Source organism: Salvelinus namaycush, chromosome 31, assembly GCF_016432855.1.
Source record: "Salvelinus namaycush isolate Seneca chromosome 31, SaNama_1.0, whole genome shotgun sequence".
NCBI lineage: Eukaryota > Metazoa > Chordata > Actinopteri > Salmoniformes > Salmonidae > Salvelinus > Salvelinus namaycush.
The window spans coordinates 26,115,557-26,131,737 of record NC_052337.1 but is presented as its reverse complement, the minus strand read 5'-3'; positions in this window follow the sequence as shown (position 1 = coordinate 26,131,737).

Genomic DNA, 16,181 nt, shown 5'->3' with positions numbered 1-16,181 from the left:
ATACAGCCAATGGTGGTATATTGGCCATATCAAATCAAATGTATTTATAGAGCCCTTTTTACATCAGCAGATGTCACAAAGTGCTTATACAGAAACCCAGCCTAAAGCCCCAAGCAATGCAGATGTAGAAGCACAGTGGCTAGGAATAACTCTGTAGAAAGGCAGGAACCTAGGAAGAAACCTAGAGAGGAACCAGGCTCTGAGGGGTGGTCAGTCCTCTTCTGGTTTTGCCAGGTGGAGGTTATAAGAGTACATGGCCATTAAGGCCAGATTGTTCTTCAAAATGTTGAAATGTTCATAGATGACCAGTAGGGTCAAATAATAATCACAGTGGTTTTAGAGGGTGCAACAGGTCAGTACCTCATGAGTAAATGTCAGTTGGCTTTTCATAGCCACACATTCAGAGGTCGAGACAGCAGGTGCGGTAGACAAAGGGAGAGAGAGAGAAAAAGGGAGAGTAGAAAACAGCACTGTGGAATAAGGTAGCATGTCCGGTGAACAGGTCAGAGTTCCGTAGCTGCAGGCAGAACAGTTGAAACTGGAGCAGCAGCACAAGCAGGTGGACTGGGGATAGCCAGGAGTCATCAGGCCAGGTTGTCCTGTGGCATGGCTCAGGTCCTCCGGGACAGGAAGGAGAGAGAGAATTAGAGGGAGCATACTTAAATTCACACAGGACACCAGATAAAACAGGATAATTACACCAGATTTAACAGAGACCCCCACGGCCCCACCACAAACCCCTGAGGTGCCTTATTGCTATTATAAACTGGTTACCAATGTAATTAAAGCAGTAAAATACATGTTTTGTCATACCCATGGTAAACAGTCTGATATGCCACAGCTGTAAGCCAATCAGCATTCAGGGCTTAAACCACCCAGTTTATGCACACTAGTACTCATGCCAAGTTCATATGCCAGTCAGAACTAGGAAACTCAGAAATTTCCGGCTTGTTGATTCATTAAATGCGGCACGTGTATTGCTACAACCAGTTAGCAAGTTGGAAATTCCAGTGTTCCTAGTTCCTACTTGCACATGAACATGGCATCAGTGCGCACAAAGAGCAGCGACCAAGTTATCATGTCATCAAAAAACATAGCAGACTAATGCCACGTTCATGTGCTAGTCGGAACTCGGAAATGTCCAACTTGCTAACTGGTTGTAGTTATACACGTGCAGCGTTCAACGAATCAGCAAGTCTGACATTCCTGAGTTTCCTAGTTCCGACAAGTATTTGAACACGGCAATAGATGCGGTAAAGGAGTCAATGGAATGCAGACGTTCCGTTGAGCAGATTGGCGCACATTCAACAAATTTGATCTAACAAAGTGGATATTTGCCAAATCCGTCAGGATTTATGTATTGTAACAGGTCCACAATGTGGTTAATTAAGTCCGGCTGTGAGTGATGGAAAAAAATTAGGCCTCAGCAGCAATTATTTGAATAATTAAATGGATGGTTTGTGCACAAAGGGGATGACTAAAGTGTCTTAGGAATTTTCAAACCTGACTTCTCTATGTGGCAGTGTATGGAAATTGTCTTTCTGGGTCGGGCGTCAGTTAAACTGCGCTACCGAAGCTAAACTGTAAGAGCAGTCGAAATCGTAGTAAGTCATAATTATGAGATAGAAAGCCATATTTATGAGATAGTAAGTTGTTATTATGAGATATGTTAGCCATAATTATGAGATAGTAAGTCATAATAATGAAATACTAAGTCATAATTATGAGACAGTAAGTCATTATTATGAGATACATTTAGGCAATCTGTATCATATGAATCACACATTGTGTGAGAGAGAGAGAGATAAAGTGAGTGTTTGTGGTGATATATTTCCATAATAATGGATTGGAGAGTTTTTTTTATGCGAGTGGGTACCTGTTTAATGGCATCTGGTTGACATCAGATTTCTTTAATTAATTAATTAAATCCATTATTAAAGGGGCAATTTTGGATTGGTACATACATTTTTTTACCTTAAAAGTATGAATATGTAGCCATTGATTCTTGAAGAATGTAACTTTGAAATGCCTTATGAGCAAAGGTCTTACCCCATCAGAACTAAAATGTATGCTTGTTTTACTCCATTGTTCGTAAACAATGTAATTTTTTAACAAACACTGTATAGCTTCAAAACATGGTTAAAACTTGTATATCATGCATGCTTTTAGTTTGGTTTTGGGGTGGGACTCTGTTAGAGTATGGGGCGGGTTTGATTTGGTAGGGGATCCGTGTGTTTTGCCCTCTACCTGTTCTGTCTGTGTTATCTGTATAATTATAAATAAGGCCCAAAAAGAGAGTCCTTGCATCTATATAAATGAGTGATTACATTTCTCCTGCCCCTTTCCTCAGCTGTAAAGTGGCGGGGAGAACACTTTGGTCACACTTTATTTGGATAGTCCATATTTACCATCTGTAGAGCATACTATCACAATCATGACTTACTATCTTATTATTATGACTTACTATTGCATAATTATGACCAAATAGCTCATAATAATGACTTGCTATCTCATAATCATGACTTACATATGTCATAATAATAACTTATAATCTCATAATAATTACTTACCATCTCATAATTCTGATTTAGTATCTCATAACTTGTAGTCAGATTTTTTGTGGGGAGTGGCGGGAACGGCCTTCCATATTTATAGACCCACACTTTAAAAAAAAGAAGACATATATTGGAATGGGATCTCGGCCCACTGCAACTCACTCCATAGGATAACTAGGTTAATATTTTGTAGGCCCCCTAGATCAAATTTCTTTGCTGATTCACATCCAGACATATAAACAATACGGTGATATAGCTTGTGAACTTGTCATCCACATCCCCAACAAATTAACATGGTCCAAGCACACCAAGACAGTTGTGAAGAGGGCACGACAAAACCTATTCCCCCTCAGGAGACTAAAAAGATTTGGCATGGGTCCTCAGATCCCCAAAATGTTTAACAGCTGCACCATCGAGAGCATCCTGACGGGTTGCATCACTGCCTGGTATGGCAACTGCTCGGCCTTCGACCGCAAGGCACTACAGAGGGTAGTGTGCACGGCCCAGTACATCACCGGGGTCAAACTTCCTGCCATCCAGGACCTCCATACCAGGCGGTGTCAGAGGAAGGCCCTAAAATTGTCAAAGACTCCAGCCACCCTAGTCATAGACAGTTCTCTCTGCTACCGCAAGCGGCAAGCGGTACCGGAATGCCAAGTCTAGGTCCAAGAGGCTTCTAAACAGCTTCTACCCCCAAGCCATAAGACTCCTGAACATCTAATCAAATGGCTACCCAGACTATTTGCATTGACCCCCCTTCTACACTGCTGCTACTCTGTTATTATCTATGCGTAATCACTTTAATGACTCTACCTACAAGTACATATTTCCTCAATTACCTCGACACCGGTGCCCCCGCACATTGACTCTGTACCAGTACCCCCTGTATATAGCCTCACTATTGTTATTTTACTACTGCTCTTTAATTATTTGTTACTTTTACTTACTTTTTAATGTATTTTCTTAAAACTGCGTTGTTGGTTAAGGGCTTTTAAGTAAGCATTTCACTGTAAGGTCTACACCTGTTGTATTCGGCACATGTGACAAATAACATGTGATTTGATTTGGTTACTAATGAACAATATATGCAAGTGTATGTTGTAGGATAGAGAACATGGTCTTATTACTTTAATTACTTTAATACAGTATTTCACATTTCACTTTCACTGTACATTACTTCTTACCATCTTACAATCTGAAATAAAAGCCACATGCAATGTGCATCTTTGTTTTCTTTGATTCAAGCTATGAAAAAGCAAAAAAAGCTTTTCCTTTTCTTTGCTGGCCATACTGATGGTTTTAAATAAACATTACTCTCTGGGACACTTCCTGAACTGATTTAATAACTGTATAAAATCATCATTATAATGAATTATGAGAACCTTGGCTTAGTTATTTGCCGTTGTTTCTGACATTGGGATAAAAAACCCAGCGAAAATTAATCTTCACAAAACCTGCTCTGATGTATAGTATTGTACAACCCTCCTCTCAGTCTCAGACCCTTAACACATGGAGCTGAGAAGAGACACTGAGAACTAGCCGTGTATAGTGTCATTCATAGATGGTTTATCCAGAGTTCCATCTGTCCAAGTACAAGCTGTGTGACCTCATATCACAACCACAACCACAGCAGCAGCAGGCTTGCCAGTGCGTAGATGTAATGCAATGTGCTCGCTTGACAGCAGGGGGTGCTGTTACACAGGTCTGAGGTGCAGCAGTGGATGCGCACTCCAGGCAGCTCTTGTTGCTGGCAGTGTCTTGATGTGGCACATCCACTGGTCAGGACAATTCCCAGGGCTGCTGGAAGACAGAGACAAGTCAGTGTCAAAGAAGAGTGACAAGTAGATGGTGAGATCAGCAGGAAAGAGGCAGAAGACACAATGAATGGCATGTTGCATTCATGTGTGTTTTGAAGTCCTTGAGAGCCAAAGGAGTGCAGAGAGGGATGCTGTCATAGAACAGAATTACATAATCGGATCTCTCCCTTTTCCTTGTGATAAACTGTTGAATGTAATGGTAGTTTAGTACACATCATATGTGTACAATAGATTGAAAAATCTGCACGTCTAAGTCAGAGCAAAAAAGTTAAAACCTGGCCCTTGACGGAAAGATGTTGCTGTACAACTACTAAGGACATCCAGCTAAGCCATCAAACACTCCATAACACTTGGCACATAGACAACCCTTGAGAAAAAAACGCCCTCCTCAATGCTTTCTTTAAATCTAAGCGGAAAACTTTTATATCTCTCACGAGCTATAAATCCCACATTAGTCATAAGAAAGGGACAGCTGGACGGTGGATACAGTCCAGGTGGGGAACAGCCGTGTCAGACAGATCTCCCCAGCTGGGGACAAAGCGAGGGGAGTGGGACTCTAAGCCAGTTCTGAAACAGCAGCCGCCTCTCCGGCCAGCCGCCCGTACGGAGCTGAACCCATGGGATTAATATGAAGAATAGGTATAGATTATCCCCAGGACGCTGTTTAAAGGCATCCTGCTTCACATTTCAGCACAGCCCTGTCATTCTTGTGTGTTTTACAAGCTGTCGTCAGTCTTCTCTGACCCCATTATTTCCCTGAGCCAATGGAAAACAGTGCCACATCAGCCCTTCACATGAGTGGCTCCTTCAGCTGTCAACAGCAGAACAGCTGGATCTTACATGCATGGATGTCAGCAGAACTCCTTATGTGGTAATCATCAAGTCTTTAATATTACGTATGGCAGTCTTCTTTATTTTGATTTTACGTAAGCTAAAGGAATGACTGACTGTTATTTACAAATTTGGTGGAATAAAGCCCTTGTTATTTATGTAGTAAGATGCCATGGAATCTTCACATCAAGATAAGATCTTGCCCTTTTGACATACAATTGTATGGCTAAAGAGTGCAGAGGAGAGGTTAGGGGATTTCCTCCTGTTTATTCTCTATATACTGGACAATGTGGGTCAATAAACACTCTTACATCGACATATTCATTAACAGACAAGGAAGACAGTGAATGAGAAAATCTATAGCATCCAGCTAAGATGAAGATGAAGACAGCCATTGGTTGAGACAGTCATCAGTTCAGGAACATTAGAAACAGACTCACTGCTCTCTGTCTTGATGCAGAAGCGATGTTTGAAGCCCTTGTGTGAGTGGGTGCAGGTGATGACCTCTGGGTTGGAGCATCCAATGTCCACATACCTCTGGCCCTGGATGATGTTACAGCCATAGCACTGCAGTCCATTGACTAGGGAGGAGAGAGGGGAGATACAGTATATCACCTTGTTAGTGTGGACCGGTAGACATGCCAACTTGTTAATGTGCACCCTGGAGTATGTGATGTTACCATAGCACTGCAGTCCATGGACTAGGGAGGAGAGAGGGGACATGTCATCTTATTAGTGTGCAGCACTAGATATGTCAACTTATTAGTGTGCACCCTATGGGGTGTTACAGCCATAGCACTGCAGCAACATGGACTACAGGGGAGCTCTGAGCAACATGACTGACATCTTTAAAAAAGCTATCATGTATAATTTTATGCATTATGTTTTGTCAAGTTTTCCAATATTCCCTACTTACAAAACAATTAATTTGTTTTGACTATAAAAGCATCTACATCTAGCGTTTGACTTTCTCTGAAGCCATAGCTTACTGCTGGGGCAAATGAGGCTATGGAGTGCCATCAACTCTGTCTTGTGGTAACTTGGATTTAGCATATATTTAGACCTTTACCCTGTAGAACAACCTCACACTTTTTTATGTCATCAGTTCTGAAGGAAGAAAGAGCTCCTCAAAAGTTAATGTCTAAATTTCTCTGATCTCTTGCTGGGATGGTCTTGTTTGTCAGCCATAGTGGAGTCTGTCTCTTTCTCATGTTGACAGTGACACATCACAAGATTGTACAACCATGACTCACCCTTACTGTCGTTGTCTGATGAAAACCTAGCAAATACATTTTTGCCAATTTTCATATAATTTTACATCTATTGAAAGCAGTAACTCCCCTTAATATGCTCTGAACAATTCATGACTTTAGGTAATTCTTTTCAATTTCCTAATAAGTTTCTGATATGCAACGCTGTATGCTGTATCTCGAGCCTGTCTGTTCTGTAAGGTTGTGATCTCATGGTAAAGCCCTGTCTCCATCTGGTCCCAGAGTAGTAAAAATAGACACCTATGACCATAGAATTACATATAATGTCTATGCTCATGACCATCAGAAACTACATTCAGTTCACATCTGAACTGTTTTGATATGGTGTTTCTGATTATGCAACCTGTTCTCAGAGCATTTTGTATTATTCTGTACGTAAATTCATGACACTCTGTTAAGTTTTGTATGGTATGTATTATTTTGTGGATGTCCAACACTCATTTCATATGATATGTTACGAATTACAATTCGTATTATATGTTACTAATTTGCAAAACGTATGATATGTTACGAATTCTAGTGAGTTGGCTAGGTGGCTAACCTTAGCTTGCTGGCTAATGTTATCTAGGTTAAGGTTTAGGGTTAGGGGTTAGGGTTAAGTTTAGGAGTTAGGTTAAAGGGTTAAAGTTACGGTTAAGGGCAGGGTAAGCTGAAAGGTTTAAGGTTAGGATTAGGCTCAGGGGAAGGGTTAGCTAACATGCTAAGTAGTTGCAAAGTAGCTAAAAAGTGGTAAATAGTTGAAAAGTTGCGAAAATGCTAAAGTTGTCCGGTGATGAGTTTCAAACTCGCAAACTTCGGTTGCTAGACATTCGCATTTTATGACCACCCGACCAACCACCCTACTTTTGTTTTTGCCTTAAGTTATCATCTGTTTTATGTAACCATACCAAACACAACATATCATACTAACTTGAGTACCCGGGATCTACATTTACTATGTTACATCTAGTCTATGAGACCAGGCTGGATTTTATGAGTCAGCTATGAAAGTAAGCAAAACTACATTAATGATTATCAGGTTATGCAATTGAGGTCCATGACAGAAACAGTTCAATTAAACAGAGAATCACAAACAGATTACAAACTTACAAAAGATCCATCCATGGATCATGCTTACCAATCACTATAGCCTATTGAGTTCATGAGTTCATCACCCAGTCTCTACTCCTAAATGGTCTGACTTACTTTCAAGTACATATCGTGCAGATTAGTGGTGTATATCCATTAGGCCTAAGGGGATTGGTAATGAGACTGGACTGGACCCTTGTACACCTGTAGCTGACCTACAAAATCTTGTGCACAAGTTGGGAGATCAGCTTTGCCTGACAGCAATTCCCTCTCATTATCAACATCCCCTCATCTAGTGCTGCTCAGAGCTGGGTCAGTAAGGTAATGCTGACCTGCCTCTCTGTTAAATAGCCAACCAAAAGCTCTCATGCAGCTTTCAGAGGCAAACTAATCCCCGCCAAATGCTCTTACAAAAATCACTTTAGAAATCTACTGAAATCAATGTAATGCCTCAGAGGGAAAGAAAACACATGCCAGCCTTCAGGGAACATGTAATATTACACTAGTGCAGAGCAGTGGCGGTTCTAGCTTGTATCCACCCCACCCTTCCTTGATGCAAAGTCATCAATTACATCATCATTAGAAATCTTCCCAGCATGGTTAATACTGATGACAGCAAGGACACTAAGGCGTTCCTGTGACGTGGTGGACCTCAGGTAGGATTTGATGAGCTTCAGCTTTGAAAAGCTCCTCTCTGCTTCAGCTACGGTCACTGGAAGAGTAAGACACATTCTGAGAGCAGTCCACAAATTTGGATACATTTCTGAGAGCTCCCTTTCGTGTATAAATATCAGCAGCTCAAGCAGTGTCATGGTCTTCGATGGCAAGTCAGGCAAGTTATTCAGTTCCTGTGCCAGCTCTCTGCCATCCAACTCTGAGTGTTCTTTATAGTGCACTGTCATACTGAGGGCCTCACATTGTTCTGTCAGCTCCTCATTTGAGAGACTTTGGTTGACAGCACTCCAAACTTCTCTCCCACATTTCTCCCACACTCATACACTTCTCTCCCACACTTTCCTGAAGGGCTGAAGTTGCAGCATCAACAACGACATTGAAAAATGTCACCTCCAGCTTCTTCAGGGCATCACTCAAAGGCTCATCAAATGATTCGCATGAAAAGAGCCACTTTGTGGACTACAGCCTTTTTTGTTGTCGAACGGCCTCTACATTCATACTCTCGCAAATATCCTTGACTGACATTTGTGCAGTCATAAAGCCTGTTGCCCTGTAGTTGCTGAGACCTCTCTCTGTCTTTCTGAGAAGACTGACTGCAACATCCACATGCATACTGGGAGAATGCATCAGCTTGCTCACATGTTGGATCTGGCTCAAGATGTCATACCACACCACTGTACAGATGCTGAAGAGGTATGATCCCACCTCCTCTGACAAGGACTGGGCCTCAATCTTTATCACAGGGTCTTTGGTTTGATCCCTCACCTCAATCAGTGCCTCTCTCACCGCTGCTGCCTGATACCTCAGTGGCTCGACACTCTTAACTTTACTCTCCCACCTTGTCTCAGTCCACATCTTCAAAGTGACGTCCACATGTTTTTTCAGGATGGCCCATCGCTGTGTGGAGGCTGAGAACAAGGTGTACAGTTTGTGTAAGATGCCAAAGTAACCTGTGGCATCGACAGAACTTTTAGCAGCATCAGCCACAACCAGGTTCAATGCGTGAGCCCCACATGGCACAAATAGAGCTCTTGGATTAATTTCCAGGAGTCTGGCTTGGACACCTTTGTTTTTGCCTCTCATGTTGGCCCCATTATCATAAGATTGTCCTCTGCAGTCCTCAAAAGGAATTGTTAGCGCCTATAATCTTTTGAGAGTCAGGGATGCCAAATGTTGGCCCGTGGACTCCTCTGCCTCCGAAAACCCCATACAATTTTCCTTTATGTGGTGCTCCTCCTTCAGTGACACAATTCTAATCACAACTGACAACTGTTCAGTGTGGCTGACATCTGAGGTGCAATCTAGAATGATAGAGAAACATTTAGCCAGCTTGATGTCACTCACCATTATTGAAATGACCTTGCTGCTCAACAAATCAATGACTTCATTCTGTATTTGGTGGCCAAGGTAGCTGGTGGTGTGACTCAAGGTCTCTTTTTGGACACGGTTAAGGTGCTCTTTCATGACTGGATCAAATTGTGCCATCAGTTCAACCTCTTTGAGGAAATGTCCATTTGATGGAGAGTACAGTGTTTCTGTGTGTCCCCTTAGTGCCAGATTTCTATTTGCCAGAGACTGCACAATATCAGTCAGACATGTCAACACCTCTGTCCATCTTGTCCTCTCAGCCTCCATAAGTGCCATCTCATGCTTATCAATTGTTTCCCCTTTTTTAATTCTCATTGCCAGTTCTTTACATGTTTTCATGCAGTATTGGTGTTCTGGACTGCTGTCGTGTGAAGTCAGCAAAGAACGTGCATGTTTCCAGTCTGTCAGTCCTGAGTTTGCAAAATTAATTTTCTTCTCAGAAAAGAGTTTGCAGCAGAAGCAGAAGAGGCAGTTGTTTCTTTCAGAATACACCAACCAACTTCTAGGGATGTTTTCACCACTCACCAAGGTCTTCCTGAAATACTGGTGGTGGCAACTTCTTCCATCACTCTCATTCCTTGGGAAAACAAAGTTAGGTGGTACCTCACTTGGTCCTCTGCAAACTAGTTGTGTACGAATTCTGTCAGTCAGAACTGAAGGCCAGTCAGCAGGGTCTGTAGGGTCCTCGGCAGCAGGATTTGGTGGGGATGCTGCTACAGGCATTTCTAATGGAGAGCACATTGGCATTAGTTTACACACTTTATTCACAGCATTTATAGTGGTGGAACATCCCACATACATACCCAGTAATAATAAAATCATTGTTACCTACAATATGGAAACTTAAAACTCTGCAAAAGGGAAATTATATATTTTGTTATGTTATGCAGGGATTCACACATAAACACATGTGCGTGTACCCACAGACACTTGCCCGTGTGCACAAACACACCTGAAGAATCCTGCTGGGGAGAAGTGGAAGCAAATGGGTCTTCATCCTGAGGCTCTGAGATCATTTCTGAAGAGACCTATGTGGCTGAGGAGGTAGATGGATCCTCATCATGGCCAGTGCCAGAGGGTGCTCCAAAATATTTCAGAAGTGCCCCTGAATTTGCATTGAAATACAGTATATGAGTCTGACACCCTAAATACATTTGTTGCACAATTAAATATACATGGCATTATGCACAATTGATCAAACTTTCAGAATAGGAACCAAATGACCCATACAACCTCCTTGGTCAATTCTAGGCATAAGACACTCCAAAAGACTCAATATATCACAAAAGATACAAAATATCAGCATAATATAGACGTCTTTTAAGTTAGCCTACAGCATTGGACATTCCCACTATTGAGCTCAGGACCTAGCCAATACAATCACAGAAAACCTTTATGATGTCACCTCAATGAAAGTTAACCAAATCAATAATGTGCTAGTTAGGTTGTAATCGTTTTGCTGCAGGCTACACACATTATCATGATGAAACTGTGTGAAATTATATCCAATGTTATGGAAGTTCGTTGAAAAGAAAATGGAATATTGTCGCCCTGTGTAATAGGAGCTAGCAACATAGGCTAACAAACGTAAGTGTTATACTAGCCTATTTCATTACATGCATAATATTATACTCATAAAGAGATGACATAGCTGCATACCTTTATCTTTTGCGCGTTTCTCCTCTTCTTCTTTCCTCTTTTTCCTAAACTGGGCACCTGATGGCTTAGACCCTTTCTTATCCATTTGTGTTGATTTGGCACTCGAGCATCAATACATTACCCATCCCCCAACACTGTCAACCAAGAGTCAAGACTAAACCAATTCACCTTGGTGGTGTGCAGACTGGTTTTATATTATTCTTAACCTTTTCGCACAAACCAGAAAGAAATACAACAATATGTCTGTGAAACTATATATTCACAGTATTATGAATGAATTGTGGTTTATTTGGTAGCATTTCGTAGTGTGACAGATTTTACTAATTGCATTATTACAAAGTTAGACGTGCGCTATTTGATAGATTCCCCCGCTCCCCCTACCTCGGGCTTCCAGTGGGGAGACCTGAGGTCAACCTAGACCCGCCCCCCTCTCCATCTCGTACTTCTGAGTGAGAGACCTTCATAGACAGTAGCCTCTCTAGCTCACAAACTAGAATCAGGGCGCCCACTCCGACAAGGTTAATTGACCCACAGTCCCACACGGTGACATGATATCATTGATGTATCGTGCAAATAAGCGATAAAAAAAACGATCGCGCAAATGTCACTATTCCAATATTTTTTGTGCGGGCGCCCCGTGCTGCCCCTGGCAAGATGCCGCCCTGGGCGGCAGCCCATGTCGCCCATACCTAAATCCGCCACTGGTGCAGAGAAATAGCTCATATAAATGCCACTGTACAGTCTATCCACAGGGTATATGTGATGGGGATGAGGATGAATAGCAGTAGAGTACTCAATGGCTGTTGGCTGCCAATTTGATTTGCAGAACTAAGGTTGCGTGGTTGGTTGTTTTATCTTGTACTCATTAGACATTGAAAAGGCTCCCCTCTGTGGCCATCTATTACATTCATTAAGGCATTAGACAGAATATACAGCACCAGCGTTAACTCCAGATTCGTTGCTATGAATGGAATATCCATTGGTGATTTTGATCATATTTTAGAGGATCCAGATCCAGTTCAAAACGCTGATGGAGTAAGAACACTTTTGTCATGCTTGATGGTACATCACTAATGCACACATACATTTTTACTGTCAAATATGTCCAGCATATCGTTTTATCTACACAGTATACAAAACCATGCTGTCAATTGACTTGATATCATCACATCAAATGAGCTTCCTTTGCATTTTTTTTGTACTTTGATACCCTTATACTCTTTCTGTTCAGATCCATTCTCTTTGTGTGTAAACACACCACTTAATGTGTATTGTTAAAACAATTACTGCAGGGGTATCAGATATGGCATGTCCTTTATATATGCTGATGTGAATAAACGTGAATATGATAGATTAGTTGATGTGTGTCACAATGTTCCTGAAATACTGCAGATTGCGTGTGAATGTGGCTTAATAATCTCAGCATGTTGACCACATCATCGAGCTGAGTGGGCAGTGTATCTATTGATATAAATACTAAACCAGGAATCTGACCAAGAGCTTCCTGGACCCTCAGTTTCATCCATAAACAGATCAAATGAGCTTTGATACACAAGTCATTATGACAGTGAGAGGGATACGAAAATAAAAAATCTATGGCTGGAACATCAGGGAACCTATTTTACATTTTTTCGCCCCTAGCAAGAAAAAGACATTCAGCAGGTTAAAGTCAAAACAAGTCATGTCAATCCTTATTATCTCCCTAAGGAAATGTAGTTTGACCCCCTTTGTTATAGTTCCATTGGAAGGTTTATGGATATTCCCCCTCATGACAATTGTTTGCATCATAAAAGCAATGTTATTGCACACAATATGGTGTCCATTCATAATTCCCCCCCCCCCCCCCCCCCCCCAATTCCGTGGTATCCAATTTGTAGTTACAGTCTTGTCCCATCGCTGCAACTCCTGTACGGACTCGGGAGTGGCGAAGGTTGAGAGCCGTGCGTCCTCTGAAACACGACCCAACCAAGCCGCACTACTTCTTGACACAATTCCCACTTAACCCAGAAGCCAGCTGCACCAATGGGTCGGAGGAAACACCGTACACCTGGCGACCGTGTCAGCGTGTACTGCGCATGGCCCGCCACAGGAGTCGCTAGTGCGTGATGGGACAAGGACATCCCTGCCGGCCAAACCCTCCCCTAACCCGGACAACGCTGGGCCAGTTGTGCGCCGCACCATAAGTCTCCCAGTCGTGGCTGGCTGCGACAGAGCCTGGACTCGAAACCAGGATCTCTAGTGGCACAGCTAGCACTGTCCATTCATTATTTTACACATACACACGCAGGTGCACACACACACACACACACACACACACACACACACACACACACACACACACACACACACACACACACACACACACACACACACACACACACACACACACACACACACACCTGAACTCAGTATGCCCATACTCACCCTGTGTGATGAAAAAATAAGATATCATAGTAAATCCAAGCCCATACACCAGCCAAGCATGTAAAGTCATGGATGCAGCACAGGTGACAGTCTATAGTCAGAGGTAGGAGAAGGAAAGAGAGACTTCCACTGTTCTCATCCAATATTCTACTGGGAAAGGAAGAGTAGAGATCCACTCCACAGCCTGCACAGCGTACACTCCACCTCAGCCTGAGACAAACGCACTCACACACACACCCTCACTCACTGAGAGAGAGGAGCCAGTGTGAGCCCAGTCAGCCAGGCAGGCAGAGGGGGGAGGAAAATAGATGAGTGAAGGAACTAAATAAATGAGTCTCCTTCAGCTGTCTGTGCACATCTAGGGTACAAGAAGCAACAGCCAGATGCTTGTTGTTGTTGTAGGTAGTGTGGCTCAGTGGGGGGGACACTGTATCTACACCTCTAATTCCTCTCCTGACTCACCTCCTCTTGTGGAGCATGATTCATTCCAAATTGATAATCCATGACTTCTAATATTAAGATATAACATTGTGTTAATGCCGGCCTGCAAGGGTCAGACTAATGGTGTGACTATTTATCAACATACTCCTCTCTAGTCAGGTTATCGCTCCTCTGTGTATCACTCTGAGTTTGCTCTGTGGAGAAATTCTATCTAATCAAGAATTAAAGAGTAAATCCTTTCTTAGAGACCGTAATGCTGGGGATAAGGCAGGCTTTGCAGTAAGCCTATGTTCCCTCCCTACCCAAAGCTACATACGGTCAGTCTTGATAGATGACTGCCAGCAATGCTGTCACTCATATTGAGACATACACTAAGACGTAGATTTTCACATCCACGGTTAATTTACAAAAACATAGCCTATTTGGAGAAAACCCTTCCTCTCTCCTGTGTAGTAGAATCTTGGTGTGTGTGCTCCCTTAGATGGATACACAATGTCGGTGTGTGTGTGTGAGTTGATCTGTAGTGTTTTAAGTGCCTATATGTGTGAGTGTGCAGGTATGTTGCTGTGGTTGTGTCAGTGTTGGTGTCTCTGAATATATCTTCTCTGTTAGGCTTATGGCAGAATCATGTGGAGATCTCAGAGTGGAGGCAAAGTTTGGAAGGAATCAGGATACCTGTGAACCTCCATCATCAATATTCCCCTCAGATGTGTGCTGTGTGAAATCAGGAGACACTTCTCAGCTGAGAGCCATTTCTCTGTCAGTAGATTAAGCCCACATGTTGGCCTCTGCCAGTTATTTACAGAGCTGATGTAACGAGTGCGCTGAGAGTCGGGAAGCAAGTTCAGGGACTGAGTGTTTTAATAAATAAAATAAACAATGAACACGAAACACAAACAATGCACCGACATGAAAACAGCATCAATAACACCTGAGGAAAGAACCAGGGGGAGTGACAGATATAGGGAAGATAATCAAGGAGGTGAACGAGCCCAGGTGAGTGTCATGAGGCGCAGGTGCGCGAGACGATGGTGACAGGTGTGCGGGATAATCAGCAGCCTGATGACCTAGAGGCCGGAGAGGGAGTATACGTGACAGCTGAAATGGAAGGCCACAGTGTGTTTACCAAAACAATTGAGCCTTTTCAGATACAGTGCATTCGGAAAAGTATTCAGACCCCTTTACTTTTTCCACATTTTGTTACGTTACAGCCTTATTCTAAAATTAGACACGCTACTCCATAACGACAAAGCAAAAACAGTTTTTTAGACGTTTTTGCAAAAACAAAATGTCTATCACATCTGCATAAGTATTCAGACCCTTTACTCAGTACTTTGTTGAAGCACCTTTGGCAGTGATTACAGCCTTGAGTCTTCTGTGGTATGACGCTACAAGCTTGGCACACCTGTATTTGGGTAGTTTCTCCGATTTCTTGTCTGCAGATCCTCTCAAGCTCTGTCAGGGTAGATGGGGAGCAATGCTGCACAGCTATTTTCAGGTCTCTCCAGAGATGTTAGATCCGGTTCAAGTCCAGGCTCTGGCTGGGCCACTCAAGTACATTCAGAGACTTGTCCCAAAGCCACACCTTTATTGTCTTGGCTGTGTGCTTAAGGTCGTTGTCCTGTTGGAAGGTGAACCTTCACCCAGTTTGAGGTCCTGAGTGCACTGAAGCAGGTTTTCATCAAGGATCTCTCTGTACTTTGCTCCGTTCATCTTTCCCTCAATCCTGACTAGTCTCCCAGTCCCTGTCACTAAAAAACATCCCCACAGCATGATGCTGCCACCACCATGATTCACCATAGGGATGGTGCAAGGTTTCCTCCAGATGTGATGCTTGGCATTCAGAACAAAGAGTTCAATCTTGGTTTCATCAGACCAGAGAATCTTGTTTCTCATGGTCTGAGAGTCTTTAGGTGCCTTTTGGCAGACTCCAAGTGGGATGTCATGTGCCTTTTACTGAGGAGTGGCTTCCGTCTGGCCGCTCTACCATAAAGGCCTGATTGATGGAGTGCTGCAAAGATGGTTGTTCTTCTGGAAGGTTCTCCCATCTCCACAGAGGAACTCTGGAGCTC